At 46.3% G+C, this 17,075-nt stretch overlaps 1 protein-coding gene and 1 long non-coding RNA gene across 5 annotated transcripts in view; one reads left to right on the top strand and one right to left on the bottom strand.

Moving 5' to 3' along the window:
• Positions 1-17,075, bottom strand: part of srcin1a (SRC kinase signaling inhibitor 1a) — a 498,739-nt gene that overhangs the window by 320,490 nt on the left and 161,174 nt on the right. The gene's annotated exons all lie outside the window — the stretch shown is intronic.
• The window catches only part of LOC132206116 (uncharacterized), a 51,338-nt gene continuing 35,504 nt past the window's right edge, over positions 1,242-17,075 (top strand). The window contains exon 1 of the long non-coding RNA XR_009442836.1: positions 1,242-1,321. This is a non-coding gene — a long non-coding RNA (uncharacterized LOC132206116). The remainder of the gene's footprint in view (positions 1,322-17,075) is intronic.

Consider the following 17,075-nt stretch of genomic DNA (forward strand, 5'->3'; position numbering starts at 1 on the left):
TTGGCCTGATTCTGTACTCTGCCTTCCCCTTCCTAGATGCCCCATCCCACCTCAATCCCGCAACAAATTGTTAAAACAGCAAGGTGCCATGGCTCACTGCTATCACAAATTATCACTCAGTTACCATTGGTGCATACGGGCAAACCATCCAGATTTATTGCTTAAACAGACCTCATAGCACAACCTGAGCCACTGGCTTGCTGAGGCTTTCTCACATCAAACATTCAAAATGTTTGAACACACATTCCCTTTGCTCCTATCTCTGGATCAAAACTGAAGTTTCAGACTGCGGCTAAGGTCAGATGCAAAACATGGAGAAACATGCCAAATGCAAAGCATGGAATGGATTTCACAGTCACACTAGTATCAGAAACAAAGCATGGAGCGGATTGCTAAACTAAGTTAGTGTCAGATACATTTGGAATGCGTTAATGCACTGAGTTTGGAATTTTCTCATTTGGATTGGGATATATCAGAGTTGGGGCATCTCTGCCATTCCTAAGTCTGCTTATTTTCTTGATGCTGGAGGATAGTAGGTAGGAGGTGGAAATGTTAATTTTTGGTGTGCAGAGATCTCAAAGGATGATAGCAGGAGGAAGTTACGGAGAGGGACAGAGCAAATGGACGAGGCCCAGGGATCAATTTGAAAATGAGGACAGAACAGTCAAAATGTGAGACATTGCTGGGTTGTGGGCCAATAATAATGAGTGTGCACAAGGGTAATGGGTGAATGGACTCAGTGTTAGATGCAAATGGAAACAGCAGAGCTTGGAATGAAGGAGATACTCTGAATTTCTCCTTTCTAGGTGAATGGGAGGGGAAGGAGTTGGGTCTGGTTGGTATGTCGATCAACCTCAAAAAATGAATAAAGCAGACTTCTGATACCTGAGTAATGTGAACTATACCTGGAGGTTTTCAATAAAGAACAAAAACTGGGAGGGGTGTTCATATCATCGGAACATAGTAACAATATGCGTCCCTCTCGTTTCTATACCACTCCTGGCTCTGGAAGGATCAGTTGGCTACTCTGCAACAGATCCAATGTTGCAAGTTGTTGTTGGCAAACTATTCAACTTCAGTGGCATCATAATAAACTTTAAATCAGGCTGACACATGGACTGAGGATCACCACAATGTAAATAGAAGCTAAACCACCAATTCAGTTCCTTCATCCCTAAAACTGCGTCGATGAAATCACAGAATAATTTTAAACTGAGGATTACCTTGTATTGTTACAGCACCTGAGGAGATCACTGAGCTCAAAGCAGCCAATCGAGTGTGCAGAGTAAGATCCAGCAACAGCAACAAAACCAAGCATCAGGTAATTAGGTTTTCTTTTCTTTAGTGGTTGGGAGTTAAACCTTGGTCAGGAAACTGGGGGGAGCCCCCACCGCCCCCCCCCCCCAGCTTTTCACCTTTATCATCGAACCATTCAAATCCAATTGAGAGCTTGGATGGAGCTATGGTTTTAGTCCCTTGCGAACGATGACATCCCTATCAGCACAGCACTATCTCCACACGGATTCTAGCTTTGAACCTGGAGTCATCAGCAAGGAAAATGGTGTGGGATCATTCCCGAAACAAAGTGGCACATCAACTGGGGAGCATTCTCACTGCCAACAGCACTACAAACACAGCAAGGAAGATTTCCTTTGCTGAAGCCTTTTCTCTCATCCCTCCAATGATTGGCATTTGGAGGAAAGATGCACAGAAAGGGGTGATAAGCTGAGGGGAGGGGAGTTGAGAAGGGGAGGGGAGGTAGGAATGGATGCTGGCTGATAGCATTAACTGAGCAAGCAACCATCAGGAACCTGGTAAATCTATTTCCGAGCCCAAAATTCAAATTGACACTGGGGCAATGGTGAGTGCACATGCTCCAATGAAGGGTGAATTTGTTGAATATTCAGCAGGGTAAGGATCACTGCAGCAACTGCTTGAGAAAATTGAGTTCTGAAAGACACAGGGGAAGATTACTGAATTGGGTTCTATCCCAGGAGAATGACAAGTTACTGAGCCTATGACTGAGCTATAGAGCCACAGACATGGATGCTGTCAGGAAGAAATGAATGTTTAAGGTGGGATCTATTGAACCAAGAAAAAGTAAACAGAATCATCCCTTCCAAATAGAAATAGATTAAAGCTGCAATTCAGCCTTCCCTGTGTTAATTAGCAATGATATTTTTTTATTAATATCGCCTCGTCCTATTTCATGATCATAAAATAAGTTTAAAGATATTGAGTACCACTTGTTGGTCACAGTCTTGATCAATAGCTCCTGTCTCTCTGCTTCTGTATAAATGCCCAATACAAAGTCCCTGGGCTCAGAGACTTGTGGAGTTTCAGGTCTGGGACTAACAGGGAGCAGGAAACAAGTCTCGGGCAATTGGTGGGGCCCAGAGCAGGGACTGACTCACATGAGGTCAGACTGGGGGCAGTAAGGCATGGCATGGTCTTCGTGGGATGGGCTGAGCCAAATGTTTATTGTGAATCAGTTGCCTGTTCGGGCCTACATGTGACTCCAGACCCATAACAATGGAGCTGACCCTTATCTGCTGACTGTGCAATTAGGGATGGGTAATAATTGCTGGCCTGGCCAGCGATGTCCTCATCCCATGAATGAATTTTAAGAAAAGTCACATAGACCCATTGGATGGGATACAGAAAACAGCCAATGCTGGGGATCACAGCAGGTCAGGCATGGAGAGAAAGAGAGATAGAGAGAGAGAGGGAGCAAGTGAATGTTTTAAGTCTATATGACTCTTCATCAGAGCTGGGGTGCAGTGTTCATAGATAGTGGGAACTGCAGATGCTAGAGAATCCAAGATGACAAAGTGCGGAGCTGGATGAACACAGCAGGACAAGCAGCATCTCAGTAGCACAAAAGCTGACGTTTTGGGCCTAGACCCTCTCTGATGAAGGGTTTAGGCCCGAAACGTCAGCTTTTGTGCTCCTGAGATGCTGCTTGGCCTGCTGTGTTCATCCAGCCCCACACTTTGTTATCTGGGGTGCAGTGTTGTTTGGGCAGCATTTATGTGACAATTGGGAGTGGGGGTGGCGTGCGAGATGGTATAGAGTGCTGGGGGAAAAAAGATGTTGATTGTTCAGATTAAGTGATCAGAATATAAGAATGGCAGAACAGAGGCATGTCTAACTGCCAGACTGGAAAGAACAGACGGTCCCACTGGGATGAGGTGAGGAGAGAGAGGAGAAGGTGCCAGAAAATGTAGCAAGTAAAGCTAAAAGAAAGGGAACTGATACTGGAGAGAGAGAGAGAGATAATGGGAACTGCAGATGCTGGAGATTCCAAGATAACTGATACTGGTATGTGTTACCGAAATGTAACATAAGTAAGGGATGTCGACTCTGTTTACCTTAGACTGTGTTTTATTTACAGCTAAAGAAACAGTAGAGGAGGCGCCAGACCCACCCTGTGCCTAGAGAGCTGCATAGCAGACAGCTTGGGGATCATGTGACATTGTCCAAGTACTTGGATCATTTATATGTTGATCTCTCAAAGGGACATGACTCCAAAGTGAAAACATAACAGGGTGCTTGCTCCAGTCCAATCTCCATGATCCAGTTAGTCACCAGTCATGAGATCAAACAGGTCTTAGGGACTGGAGAAGGTCAGTGATTTGAGGGATCTGATTTAAGTGAAAATTACAGATCATAAGATTCAATACAAAGCTTTTAATATCACCGAGACATGTAGTTCACCTTGAGAAGCTTGTTTACAGCACAGTGACTGGCAGCAGACTCTTTGATCATACAGCGGTGGTGAGAGATTGGAAGAATTACAGAACCAAAACAGCTCTGTTTTCACCACTAAGCTGGATCGGAGATGTTTGAACAGCGTATCAGTACATAAGTACATGTCCATCAGGAAGTGGTCAGCATGTGGCATCCTTGAGACCCTGTGGGAAAGGGAGAGGGTGGATCCTGTCACGTGGTTCCCTGAGCAGACTGTCAAAGTCATTTGGCAGAATGCCTCATTGCCAGAACTTTCCAACAAGCACCATGGCATCGCTTGGCTGGTGGTGAGAGACCCTTTATGTACACCCGGTCAGCTTGTGCCACCGTGCGCTGCCCTCGAAGTGGCTGTGGTGGGGTCGAGACTGTCACACATCTCCTTCTGGAATGTGCCTTTGCAAAAGAAGTTTGGAGTGGTTTTTGTCAAGGCTCATCCCGAGCAGTTCCATAATGTGGGAGTCTTTGCTCTACGGTCTGTTCCTCGGGACGCACACTGAGGCAAACATCAACTGTGCCTGGAGGGCCATCAATTTGGTGAAAGACACTCTGGTCCGCCCGAAACCTGTTGGTTTTTCAGAACAAGGAGTTGGCCCTGGCTGAGTGTTGCAGAATGGCACGTTCCAAGGTCCAGGGCCATGTGCTGAGGGATGCAGTAAAACTTGGGGCAGCTGCCCCCAAGGCACAGTGGGGAAAGACCACCATTTGAGATCTTTCTGCTGAAGGTAAATGGGGGTCTGCTCAGCAATTGGACCCTCCTGTTGTGTCAAATATATATAAATATAAGTATTATATGTGCAAGAGAAGTCTTTGGTTTTGTGGATAGACAAACTCCAATGATTTTTGTGTTTACTTGATATGCAATGGTGCAAAAATGAACTGCTTTTGTGTCAATGCATTTATATATAGAGATTTTTAGGAATAATTTTTTGAAATAAAAAAATACAAGAGCATGTCTAACAGCAAGTAGCACACAGCCTCATGTAAGGGTCCTGAATGTTTTAATAGGCAACTGGGAGGTCTACAGTGCCCTAACTACTTGTATTCCATCTCCTGAGGCTATCCTCTTAATTCAACTCTGACCTTCATCATTTTACTTTCTCCTTTTGCTTTTCGGCTGCTTTATGCCTTAGGTTTCCTGAGGGGAAAGGGCCAATTAGCTGAGAATAGTGAAGCAGTCTCTCTCTGCATCTCTCTCTCTCATTCAAAACCAAGCTGCCTTCCTGTGATTCTTCTGAAATCTCTGCCATTTTATCTATGCTGCTATTGCATGACAAGTTTAGGAAATGTTCCAGACTGCATTGCCTCCTTCCTCTGCTGTGCTCCCTTTACATTTTGCTATCTCTGCACAACGATTCGGAGAAACAGTGAGGAGAGTGGTGGTTGCGGCAGTACTAACACTGGTAATCCAGAAAATGTGAGTTTGAACCCTGCAAATGACAAATTGAAAATGTAAATTCAATGGGATGTGTGATTGATGAAACAGCGAGTGATCAAAAAATCCAGTAAGTTTCAATAATATCTTCAAAGGAAAAAAATCTACCGTCCTTGCCTTGTCTCGTCTTCATGTACCTTCTTTCATGTGGTTGATTCTTACACAAAAAATATAACGCTGGTAACGTTCAGTTGGTCAGGCTTGTTACAGCTTTTAATTTTGTGGTTGACAATTAGCAATGCAGCTTTATTTAAAAAGTTAGTTGAGGAAGAACCAGCTTCACTAAAACCTGCTTTGGGCAACATTTTTATTATAGTTGTTCATGGGATGTGGGCTTTGCTGGTATTTATTGACCATCCTTTGTTGTCCTTGAGGAGGTGGTGATAAGCTGCCCTCTCAAGGTCCTTGAGGTGTTGGTCCACCCACGTTGCTTTTGGGGATGGATTTCCAGGACCGACCCAGCAACAGGGAGGGAATGACTAAGGGGGTGGCCATGGGCACCCGCATGGGCCCCAGCTATGCCTGCCTCTTTGTAGGTTACGTGGAACAGTCCCTCTTCCGCACCTACACAGGCCCCAAACCCCACCTCTTCCTCCGGTACATTGATGACTGTATCGGCGCCGCCTCTTGCTCCCCAGAGGAGCTCGAACAGTTCATCCACTTCACCAACACCTTCCACCCCAACCTTCAGTTCACCTGGGCCATCTCCAGCACATCCCTCACCTTCCTGGACCTCTCAGTCTCCATCTCAGGCAACCAGCTTGTAACTGATGTCCATTTCAAGCCCACCGACTCCCACAGCTACCTAGAATACACCTCCTCCCACCCACCCTCCTGCAAAAATTCCATCCCCTATTCCCAATTCCTCCGCCTCCGCCGCATCTGCTCCCACGACAAGACATTCCACTCCCGCACATCCCAGATGTCCAAGTTCTTTAAGGACCGCAACTTTCCCCCCACGGTGATCGAGAACGCCCTTGACCGCGTCTCCCGCATTTCCCGCGACACATCCCCCACACCCCGCCCCCACCACAACCGCCCCAAGAGGATCCCCCTCGTTCTCACACACCACCCTACCAACCTCCGGATACAACGCATTATCCTCCGACACTTCCGCCATTTACAATCCGACCCCACCACCCAAGACATTTTTCCATCCCCTCCCCTGTCTGCTTTCCGGAGAGACCACTCTCTCCGTGACTCCCTTGTTCACTCCACACTGCCCTCCAACCCCACCACAACCGGCACCTTCCCCTGCAACCGCAGGAAATGCTACACTTGTCCCCACACCTCCTCCCTCACCCCCATCCCAGGCCCCAAAATGACATTCCACATCAAGCAGAGGTTCACCTGCACATCTGCCAATGTGGCATACTGCATCCACTGTACCCGGTGCGGCTTCCTCTACATTGGGGAAACCAAGCGGAGGCTTGGGGACCGCTTTGCAGAACACCTCCGCTCAGTTCGCAAAAAACAACTGCACCTCCCAGTCGCAAACCATTTCCACTCCCCCTCCCATTCTCTTGATGACATGTCCATCATGGGCCTCCTGCACTGCCACAATGATGCCACCCGAAGGTTGCAGGAACAGCAACTCATATTCCGCCTGGGAACCCTGCAGCCATATGGTATCAATGTGGACTTCACCAGTTTCAAAATCTCTCCTTCCCCTACTGCATCCCTCAACCAGCCCAGTTCGTCCCCTCCCCCCACTGCACCACACAACCAGCCCAGCTCTTCCCCCCCACCCACTGCATCCCAAAACCAGTCCAACCTGTCTCTGCCTCCCTAACCGGTTCTTCCTCTCACCCATCCCTTCCTCCCACCCCAAGCCGCACCCCCCGCCACCTACTAACCTCATCCCACCTCCTTGACCTGTCCGTCTTCCCTGGACTGACCTATCCCCTCCCTACCTCCCCACCTACACTCTCTCCACCTATCTTCTTTACTCTCCATCCTCGGTCCGCCTCCCCCTCTCTCCCTATTTATTCCAGTTCCCTCCCCCCATCCCCCTCTCTGATGAAGGGTCTAGGCCCGAAACGTCAGCTTTTGTGCTCCTGAGATGCTGCTTGGCCTGCTGTGTTCATCCAGCCTCACATTTTATTATCTGGGAATGACCGATATGTCTGACAGGTGGCTTAGAGGAGAGCTCGCAGGTTGTGGTGTTCCTAGGCATCTTGTCCCTGTACAAAACTCTGGTGCAGCCGCACTTGGAGTATTGCGTACAGTTCTGGTCACTGCATTATAAGTAGGATGTGGAAGCTTTGGAAAGGGTGCAGAGGAGATTTACCAGGATGTTGCCTGGTATGGGGGGGAAGGTTTTACGAAGAAAGGCTGAGGGACTTGAGGCTGTTTTTGTTAGAGAGAAGAAGGTTAAGAGGTGACTTAATTGAGACATATAAGATAATCAGAGGGTTAGATAGGGTGGATAGGGAGAGCCTTTTTCCGAGGATGGTGACGGCGAGCACGAGGGGGCATAGCTTTAAGTTGAGGGGTGAAAGATATAGGACAGATGTCAGAGGTAGTTTCTTTACTCAGAGAGTAGTAAGGGAATGGAATGCTTTGCCTGCAACGGTAGTAGATTCACCAACTTTAGGTACATTTAAGTCGTCATTGGACAAGCATATGGACGTACATGGAATAGTGTAGGTTAGATGGGCTTGAGATCGGTATGACAGGTCGGTACAACATCGAGGGCTGAAGGGCTGGAACTATGTTGTAATGTTCTATGTTCTATGTAGATGGTGGAGGCCGCATGTTTGTAAGGTTCTGCTGAGCACTACATGCAACAAACATGGTCCATACCGTTAACACCCACAACGCAAGAACAGATATCAATTTTTGTGAACAGCTAGAGTTCCAAGGGCACAGAAAGATGTAGAAATGAGAGTAATAAAGAAGTAACTCCAAGATTTAAATTCAGCACGTGCAGAGGCTCCTTGTCACTGAGTTGCAGTGGTTATAGGCCTGACCTTTATTCTGTGCTAAATATATCGGTATCAGTGATGGGAGTGGGGCCTACATGTCAGCCTCTTGTTGGATGCAGTGGGGTTGTGGGGGTGATGGGTTGGGAGGGCCTGGGGTTCCATCCCCTTCTTACTGCACAGTACAATGTGAAGTTGGAAACAAAACTGGGGCCATCCTGATCAAGTCAGTGACAGTTGGAGTTTGAGTCCCTGAGTTGGGTGTGGGCCCTTGCAACCTCTCTGCACAGTCGAGCTGATCTTCTGTAGGAGGAGCCTAGCTTTAAGGAGCAAGTAATCTAACATGAGGCAACAAATTTACTCTCACAATTCCTCCAGCAGGTTGAACTCGTAAGTGTTGCCTAAGTTCACAACAAAAAAAATGTTGCACTGAATGATAGAACCCAACAGCGCAGATAGAGGCCATTCGACCCACAAAGTCTGTGCCAGCTCTTTATAAAAAAGCTATCCAGTTAATCCCACATTCTTCCCTCTTTCCCACCAACTCCGCAAATAGGTCCTTTTCAAGCGGACATCTAATTTCCTTTAGGATCTGCTACCACCATCACTTCAAGTTGTAGATATCAGTTCTTAACACCTCACTGCATAAGTGAAACTTTCCTCCTCTCGTTTCTTACAGGAAGATCACTGACCTCCCTGTTGGCCAGGAGACAGTTTCTCCTTACTTATTCTATAAAAATCCCTCATAACTTTCGAGATCTCCGATAGGTCACCTCCTTTAAGGATTGCTGATCTAAGGAGAACAATATGGTTTCTCTGGCCTCTCCGTCATCCCGAGTACCATTTGTTATATAAAGTAGACCCTTAGCCAAAGGTCAATAACTAGGGGGCAGCATTTTAAAGTGAAAGGCCGGAGGTTTATAAGACTTTTGAGGGAGAGTTGTTTCACTCTGAGGTTAGCATAGGCCTGGAATGCACAACCTGGGAGGGCAGTGAGATTGGAAACCTCATAACCTTTGAAAAGTACTTGGATGTGGACTTGAAGTGAACACTTAAGGCTATGGGCCTAGTGTGGGAAAATAGAACCAGTGTAAGTTGTAGTATATGTTTGGTGGTAGAGAATCAATGGGCTGAAGACCCTCTTATGTACAATTCTGTATGATTCTATGGTTCTGATGGGGTTAATATCCATTTCACATTGACTCCGCCCATACTGCTGATGTCACACACAGTCTGCAGGCATTTAACTGTAGAGTTTGGAGAGAGGAGGTGGATCTGTACCAGCTCCCTAAAGTCCGAGTCATGATGATGGCCAAATGTAGTTGTACTTATTGCTTACACCAATTAATGGGGGCTCAGCTGGTTGGACAGATAGTTTGCGGAGCAGAATTCATTCCAACAGTATGAGTTCAATTCCTACACCAACTGAGGTTACTATGAAGGACCCTCCTTGTCAAGTTTGACCCTCCCCCTCTGTCTCCTGAGGGAGGGTGACCCTCAGGTTAAACCACCACCAATTTTGTCTCTCTCTAATGAGAGAGTAGCCCTCTGGGATTACGGTGACCTTACCATGCAATGTGCCTTTCTGTGAGCTAACACCAGCCTCTTTTGTACAGACAGTGGTGTGTCCTCCGCCACTAATCGCTAGATAGGGGGAGGCGATCGCCAAATGGTATTATCACTGGGCTGCTGATTCAGAAAATGTTCTGAGGGCCTGGGTTCAAATCCCGCCACAGCAGAATGAACTCAATAATGTCTGGAATTAACAATCTAATGATGACCATGAATCCACTGTCAATTGTTAGAAAAAACCCATCTGGTTCACTAGTGACCTTCAGGGAAGGAAACTGCCATCCTTACCTGGTCTGGCCTACATGTGACTCCAGACCCACAACAATGTGGATGACTCTTAACTGCCCTCTGGGCAATTAGGGATGGGCAATAAATGCTGCCTGGCCAGCCTGTGAATAAATAACAGAGGCCCAAAACAAAGAAGGATCTGATGAAGGGCCTGGGCCCGAAACGTCAGCTTTTGTGCTCCTGAGATGCTGCTTGGCCTGCTGTGTTCATCCAGCCTCACACTTTGTTATGAAGGATTGGTGACAGCAAACAACCCCCAACAACCCTTACCCAGTACCATGTAGCAGTGGGTTTGGCAAATGCCACAAACAGCCTGTAATAGCCATGTAGGAAAATACCACACCATTCTGGTAAATCTGATGTCAGCCTTCCTAAGGACTTAACCAGCTGTTCTAAAGCAAGATTCCCAAATTTAGACACAATCCCCCAGGTCAGGTAGAATGAATTATAAGTTCAGCATAAATTTCTGGTTTTTGTGATCTAAAAATTAGAAAAGAATTTAAAAGTCTCTTCCCAATATAACTTGCTACTCCCTGATTTCATTAACATTTAAGAATGAGGGAGCAAGGGGAGAGGTCAGTGTATGTGATGTTGAATAAATTTACAGTTAATAGTTTGATTGATCCCAGTGGAGAAAAACATCAAAGTAATTTCAGTCAAAGCCCAGGCTCGAGAATGCCTGGTCCATATTTGTGGTGAAATATTAAAAAGCTTTCTCCTTAGATTTGGAAAGGTGATTGAAACAATGTTGGAATTGAAACCAATTCATCGCTGGCCACCAGATATTCCTTTCTGTATTAATTAGCCAGGCTCAATTATGTCACTTGCATAAATTGGCACTTAAACCATTTTGAAATGTTAAAAATACAAAAGCACCAAGGATTTAGTCTGTAAAATAAGAAAATGAAGGGCACGCAAAGCCTTGGGAAATCTGGGACACTGTCACTCGAACACTATGCAAATTGGAGATCCAAAAGAGCACAAGGTTAATGCTCAATGAACAACAAGAAAAACTCGCATTTACGTGATACCTTCATCACTGGGATTGGTCCAATGTGACTTCACAGCAGCATTCTCAGAATAAATGTCACACTAAACTATGTAGATATTAGGACAAGTGATCCAACGCTTGTTTAAAAGGGGAAATAATAAGGACCGCCTCAACTGAATGGAGCGGGAGAGACATGGAGAAATTTTGGGATGAAAGCTTAGGGGCCAGAAAGTTGAAGGCACAGCTGCCAAAGTTGGGATTTTAAAATGTGTTAGAGGCTTCAGCTAGAGCACTGTAAACTTCCTGGAGAAACCGAAAGAACTGCGGATGCTGTCAATCAGGAACAAAAACAGAAGTTGCTGGAAAAAACTCAGCAGGTCTGGCAGCATCTGTGAAGGACAAAACAGAGTTAACGTTTCAGGTCTGGTGACCCTTCCACAGTTTTGACCTCTGACGTTCCTCAGCGCTGACCCTCTGTCAATGCAGCACTCACTCAGTACTGACTCTCTGAAAGCACAGTATTCCCTCAGCGCTATCCCTCTGACAGTGCGGCACTCCCACAGTACTGACCCTCTGACAGTGCGGCACTCCCTCAGCACTGACCCTCTGACAACGCAGCATTGCCTCAGTGCTGACCCTCTGACAGTGCAGCACTGCCTCAGCATTGAGCCTCCAACAGTGCGGCACTCCCTCAGTGCTGAGCCTCCAACAGTGCGGCACTCCCTCAGTGCTGATGCTCTGACAGTGCAGTGCTCCCTCAGCACTGACCCTCCAACAGTGTGGCACTCCATCAGCGCTGACCCTCCGACAGTGCGGCACTCCCTCAGCACTGAGCCTTTGACAGTGCGGCAGTTCCTCAGCACTGACCTTCCAATAGTGCGGCACTCCCTCAGCGCTGAGCATCCAACAGTGCGGCGCTCCCTCAGCACTCACCCTCCAAAAGTGCGGCGCTCCCTCAGCATTGACCCTCTGACAGTGCGGCACTCCCACAGCACTGACCCTCCAACAGTGCGGCACTCCATCAGCGCTGACCCTCTGACAGTGCAGCACTTCCTCAGCACTGACCCTCCGACAGTGCGGCACTCCCTCAGCACTGATCCTCCAACTGTGTGGCACTCCCTCAGCACTGCACTGAAATGATGGCTTGGTTTTCTGCTTCAGTTTGTGGAGTTGAGCCTGAATGGTGAAGCTGTGACTCAGCACTGGGAACTTTAGCCACCCCAACATATCCAATGGAGCAAGGTGAGTAACATAACATCCAAATTAGTGGTAGACCATTGAGGGATGATGTCAGTACTACTTCACACAAAGCACAGTGACCCTCTGGAACTCCCTTCCCCCAAAAAGCTGCAGTCAATTCCTTATTTTGGAACTGGATTGATCTTGGCAGGCAGGGATATACAACCAAGATGAGTGTGTGGTAATCAAGATTACATTAGCCACGATCTGATTGATGTGGAAACAACCAGCTGAAGGGGATGAATGGCCTCCTATTGAAGCCTTTTCCTTGGTGATTCAGGAATCAGTGCAAATGGGGAAGGGTTTGCTTTTCAGTCTGAAAGAAGACTTTCTTCAGAGGGACCATGGACTCTCTGATCCAGGCAGCTGGTATGGTACAATGATGCATGCATTGACCAGTAGGGAGCAGTACTGCTAAAATGCATCCTGAGATCAACAAGAAATCCTTTATCTTGGGAATAATAAATCCATGTGCTCGTTTGCTACAGTGCTAGATTTATACTCTGCTTGAAAAGGTTTGCTCAGCGTGCAATCAATAACTCAACAGGACCCCTGAAAATAAATGAACATGTAGGGTCTTGTTAAGTGCCATGGCCCTGGCCAACACTTACTCAGAGCTCAGACCCATTTAGGAAAAACAACTAATACAATGAGGTTGACAATATTCCTCAGTCCATTGGCTGTCATCGAATATCCCATTCACAATCACCTCCCTGACAACATATTTCCCCTTGACTGCAGAAATCTCTTGGCATCGTCTTATACTTCTTCTACCTGTTCTCTACATCCTGTTACATGGATTATAAAGTTCTTAGAGCATGGAAAGAGGCCCTTTGACCCATCATATCCACGCAGTCTTTGAACATTTATTTATCCCAATCCCATTTTCCAACACTTGGCTTATAGCCTTGTATGCTGTTATCTTTTAAGTGCTCCTCTGAATAGTTCCTGAAGGACTTGCAGATTCCTGCTTCTTTCAGGCTGTGAGTTCCAGATACTCACAATGCTCTGGGTTTAAACGATTTTTCTGAAATCCCCTGTTACCCTCCTGCTCCTGCCTTTAAAATGGTTAAAGCTGTCCTTACGGTGTTAGGGCTATGAACCCCAAAGGGAGACCTTCCCGGTGGCATCATGAAGTGACATCGAGGCTCCAACAATCCCACTCACACTCCCATTCATTGGACACTTGATCTTTCCATCGAGAATGTGCTTGACAGGGTAAGTCGATAGGGATTATTTTCCTTACCCAACAGTTTTTTGACAGTCAGACTGCACGTTCCCCGTCCCTGTTACTCTAAATAACTAAAAACAAAAGAATTCAAAAACATTTTCATTGCTGCTGCGATTTTTGTTTTCTCCTGGGCTTTTCTCAGTTTGTCTGGGAAATTTCTAATCTTGGGAACCCCTGGGCCATCACAAGGGATTGGCAAGTCAGACACTTCAGCACCTGTCACCTCTTTGTGACTCAACACAGGCGAGGATATTGAGAAGGCCATTGCCAAAGGTTTGCCCCATTGGGCTCCCTAGTGACATACTTAGACTCAGAACCACTGTATCATCCTGGTATTGGGGTTCTGGTGAGTCTCCCTACCTAACTGTCATCGCTTTCCTTATCTGAGTCTGCACTTCACAAAAATGTTAGGAAACAAATATATCTCAGAAAGACATGTCAGGAGATATTAGGGTTAATGGGATCTGCAGATGCCGAAGAATCCGAGATAAGTGTGGAGCTGGATGAACACAGCAGGCCAAGCAGCATCTTAAGAGCATAGACAGGCTGAGACTTGGTCACTGCAAAGTTTTAAAAAAAGGAAAGAGAGATTTCGGGATGAAATTCCAAATCTCAGGAAAGGTACTGGTGTGATCAGAGATAATGGGAACTGCAGATTCTGGAGAATCCGAGATAACAAAGTGTGAAGCTGGATGAACACAGCCGGCCAAGCAGCATCTTAGGACCACAAAAGCTGACATTTTGGGCCTAGACCCTTCATCTGCTTTTGTGCTCCTGAGATGCTGCTTGGCCTGCTGTGTTCATCCAGCTTCACGCTGTTATCTAAGGTCCTGGTGTGGTTGTATTGTCCCTGGACTAGAAAGCCAGAGGCCCAGGATAGTGTCTTAGGAATAGAGCAAAGAACGGTGGACACTGGAGAACTGAAGAAAGAATAGAATGTGCTGGAGACACTCCGCAGGTCTGGCAGCACGTGTGCGGAGAAAATCCAAGTTTTGAGCCCAGCGACAAAGAGTCACTGAAAAACTTGTCCAGAAACTTTCTCCAGCATTTTATATTATAATTAGTATCTTAAGGATATATTTCAAATCCCGCTACGGTAGGTGGTGGAAATTATTTCAGTAATAGTGATGATGAAACATTCATTGTTTCTCATAAAAACCCACCAGGTTCATTAATATTTATTAGGGAAGGGCTGTCCTAAATTGGTTTGGGCCTGAATGTGACTCTAGATCCACAGCAATGGAGTTGATTCTCTGAAATGGCACAGCAATTCCTTACCAAATATGTGCACATCCCATGAAATGAAAACAGAACACCTAAAGGCAGGGATGACTAGCAGTGGACCAGTCAAAATTGGGATTGAAAAAAGTCTAGAATTCAAGAGTAAGTGCTGTTGGACATTTCTTTTTCTAACTAAATAATGGATCATTTCTATAATGTTGCTTCTTAACAAACTCAATAAACCATCAGAAAAGACTCTACAAACCATCGACTGCTTATATGAAGTAATGCGATTGCAAATACCCAAAATCAACATGGTTCAAATGCTACTGGGTTGTCAGAGGTGGCAAATCACCAACAGAAATTTAATCTCTCTTTACAGAGTGGCTCAGGTCTTGTCCTGTCCTGATGAAGGGTTTACTGTTTCGATGATGGAATCTGTGTCCTGTTTGGATTTTCTGCAAACTTCAAGCAGGTATAAACAGTGAAATCTGCTGATGTCCAGATCATCAGAACTCACCCAACCAGGCAGGTCCTCATGTATGACTACTGCCTCGTTTTCATGAATGTGCTGCCTCCAAATGCCTAACTGTAACATAAATGCACCAGCAGATAATAATGGACATCAGTTTCCTTTATCAAAAAGCGTTTGTATATAGTCTCTAAGCAGAGGGAGCTGTTACTTGGGTTTAATAATAGTTTTTCAGTTTCCAAGCACGCCCTCTGCTCCACTGAGATTGTGTTACGCTGAAAGCCTGGAAGATCATTTTGTCCAAGTGTGTGCTATAAAGGTGCCCTTGTTGCATTTCCAATTCTTTACATTCAGCACTGTGTGAGGCACAGTGTGCTGACTAAAGGAATGCTCTGGGTTGTGTCCTGATCGAGGCTGATACTTGTCCTGTGGCTGTTCTTTGCACCCTTTGTTAAATTCCCCTGCATTACAAAGCAACAGTGTTTACTTCCAGACACTGCTGCCTTGACCAAAGTCCCATAAGCTTTTGTTCACATTTGTTGGTTGGAAACTGATACAGATGTGGAGTTGGCTTCCTGAGTGAAGCAGACCCGTTGGATTAGGAGCATTCAGTAGAGGCGGATAGCTGTGAGCTCTGAGCTATACCACTGATCTGGGCAATTCTCTTTCAAGAGATGAGAAAAACCTAGAGTCATAGGATGAAGTAGCTGTGGAGGGGTTTATTCAACCCTTCATCTGTACTGGCTCTATGGAAGAAATATCCAATTATTCCAGCTCTCCTTGTGCTTTTTCCAGAGCCTGTAGATTTTTTTTCCCTTTGCAAACCGTCACCTAATTTCCTTTTCTAAGTAATTATTAAGCCTGCTTCCACCAACTTTCAGCCAGTCTATTTCAAACAGCACCAAAAGAACTGCGGATGCTGTTAATCAGAAATAAAACACAGAAATTGCTGGAAAAGCTCAGCAAGTCTGGAAGCATCTGTCGATGCTGGAACCCAGTTTAGAGGAAGGGTCATTGGACCCAAAACGTTAACTCTGATTTCTCTCCACAGATGCCGCCAGACCTGCCAAGCTTTTCCAGCGATTTCTGCTTTTTAATTCCAAATAGCGACTTGTTGCTTACAAATATTTATCCTCATCTTCCCTCTAAATCTCTCCCAATAATCAGTGTCCTCTAGTCACTGATCCTTGTTCTACTTACTCTGCCAAAGCCCCTCAATCTCGTTGAACATCTCTGTGAAATCTCTCCTTAACCTCACTTAACTCCCTAAAGTCACTGGTGAGCATTGTGTTGAATTTCTGCAATTGTAGGCCACCTCTCCTGAGCAATCCCCCTTTACACACCAGTCTCAACAGTGAATACCATAAGGTAAAGACTTTGAAGAAAGAGGCAGAAGTCACAGAGTGAGGTTCAGACATGCAAGCACACATACACACACGTGCCCCACACACACACACACACACATACACACACGTTCCACACACACACATGCCACACACACACACACACACACACACGTGCCACACACACACACACACACACACACACACACACGTGCCACACACACAATCACATACACACCCACCTCACACACACACGTGCCCCACACACACACACATACACACACACGTGCCCCCCCCCACACACACACACACACACACACACGCGCGCGCATGCCCCACACACGCGCGCACACACACACACACGTGCCCCACACACGCACACACACACGTGCCCACGTGCATACACATGTGCCCCACACACACACACACATGCGCGCGCACACACACACACACACACACACACACACACACACACACACCACACACACACACACACACACACACACACACACACACACATGCGCACACACACGTGCGCAAACACACATCCCTGTTGTCTTCCAGAATCCCAACGTGACAACATCTCAGTGCCTTTTGAGGATATGCTGTCAC

The sequence above is a fragment of the Stegostoma tigrinum genome, chromosome 31, assembly GCF_030684315.1.
Source record: "Stegostoma tigrinum isolate sSteTig4 chromosome 31, sSteTig4.hap1, whole genome shotgun sequence".
Taxonomy (NCBI): Eukaryota; Metazoa; Chordata; class Chondrichthyes; order Orectolobiformes; family Stegostomatidae; genus Stegostoma; species Stegostoma tigrinum.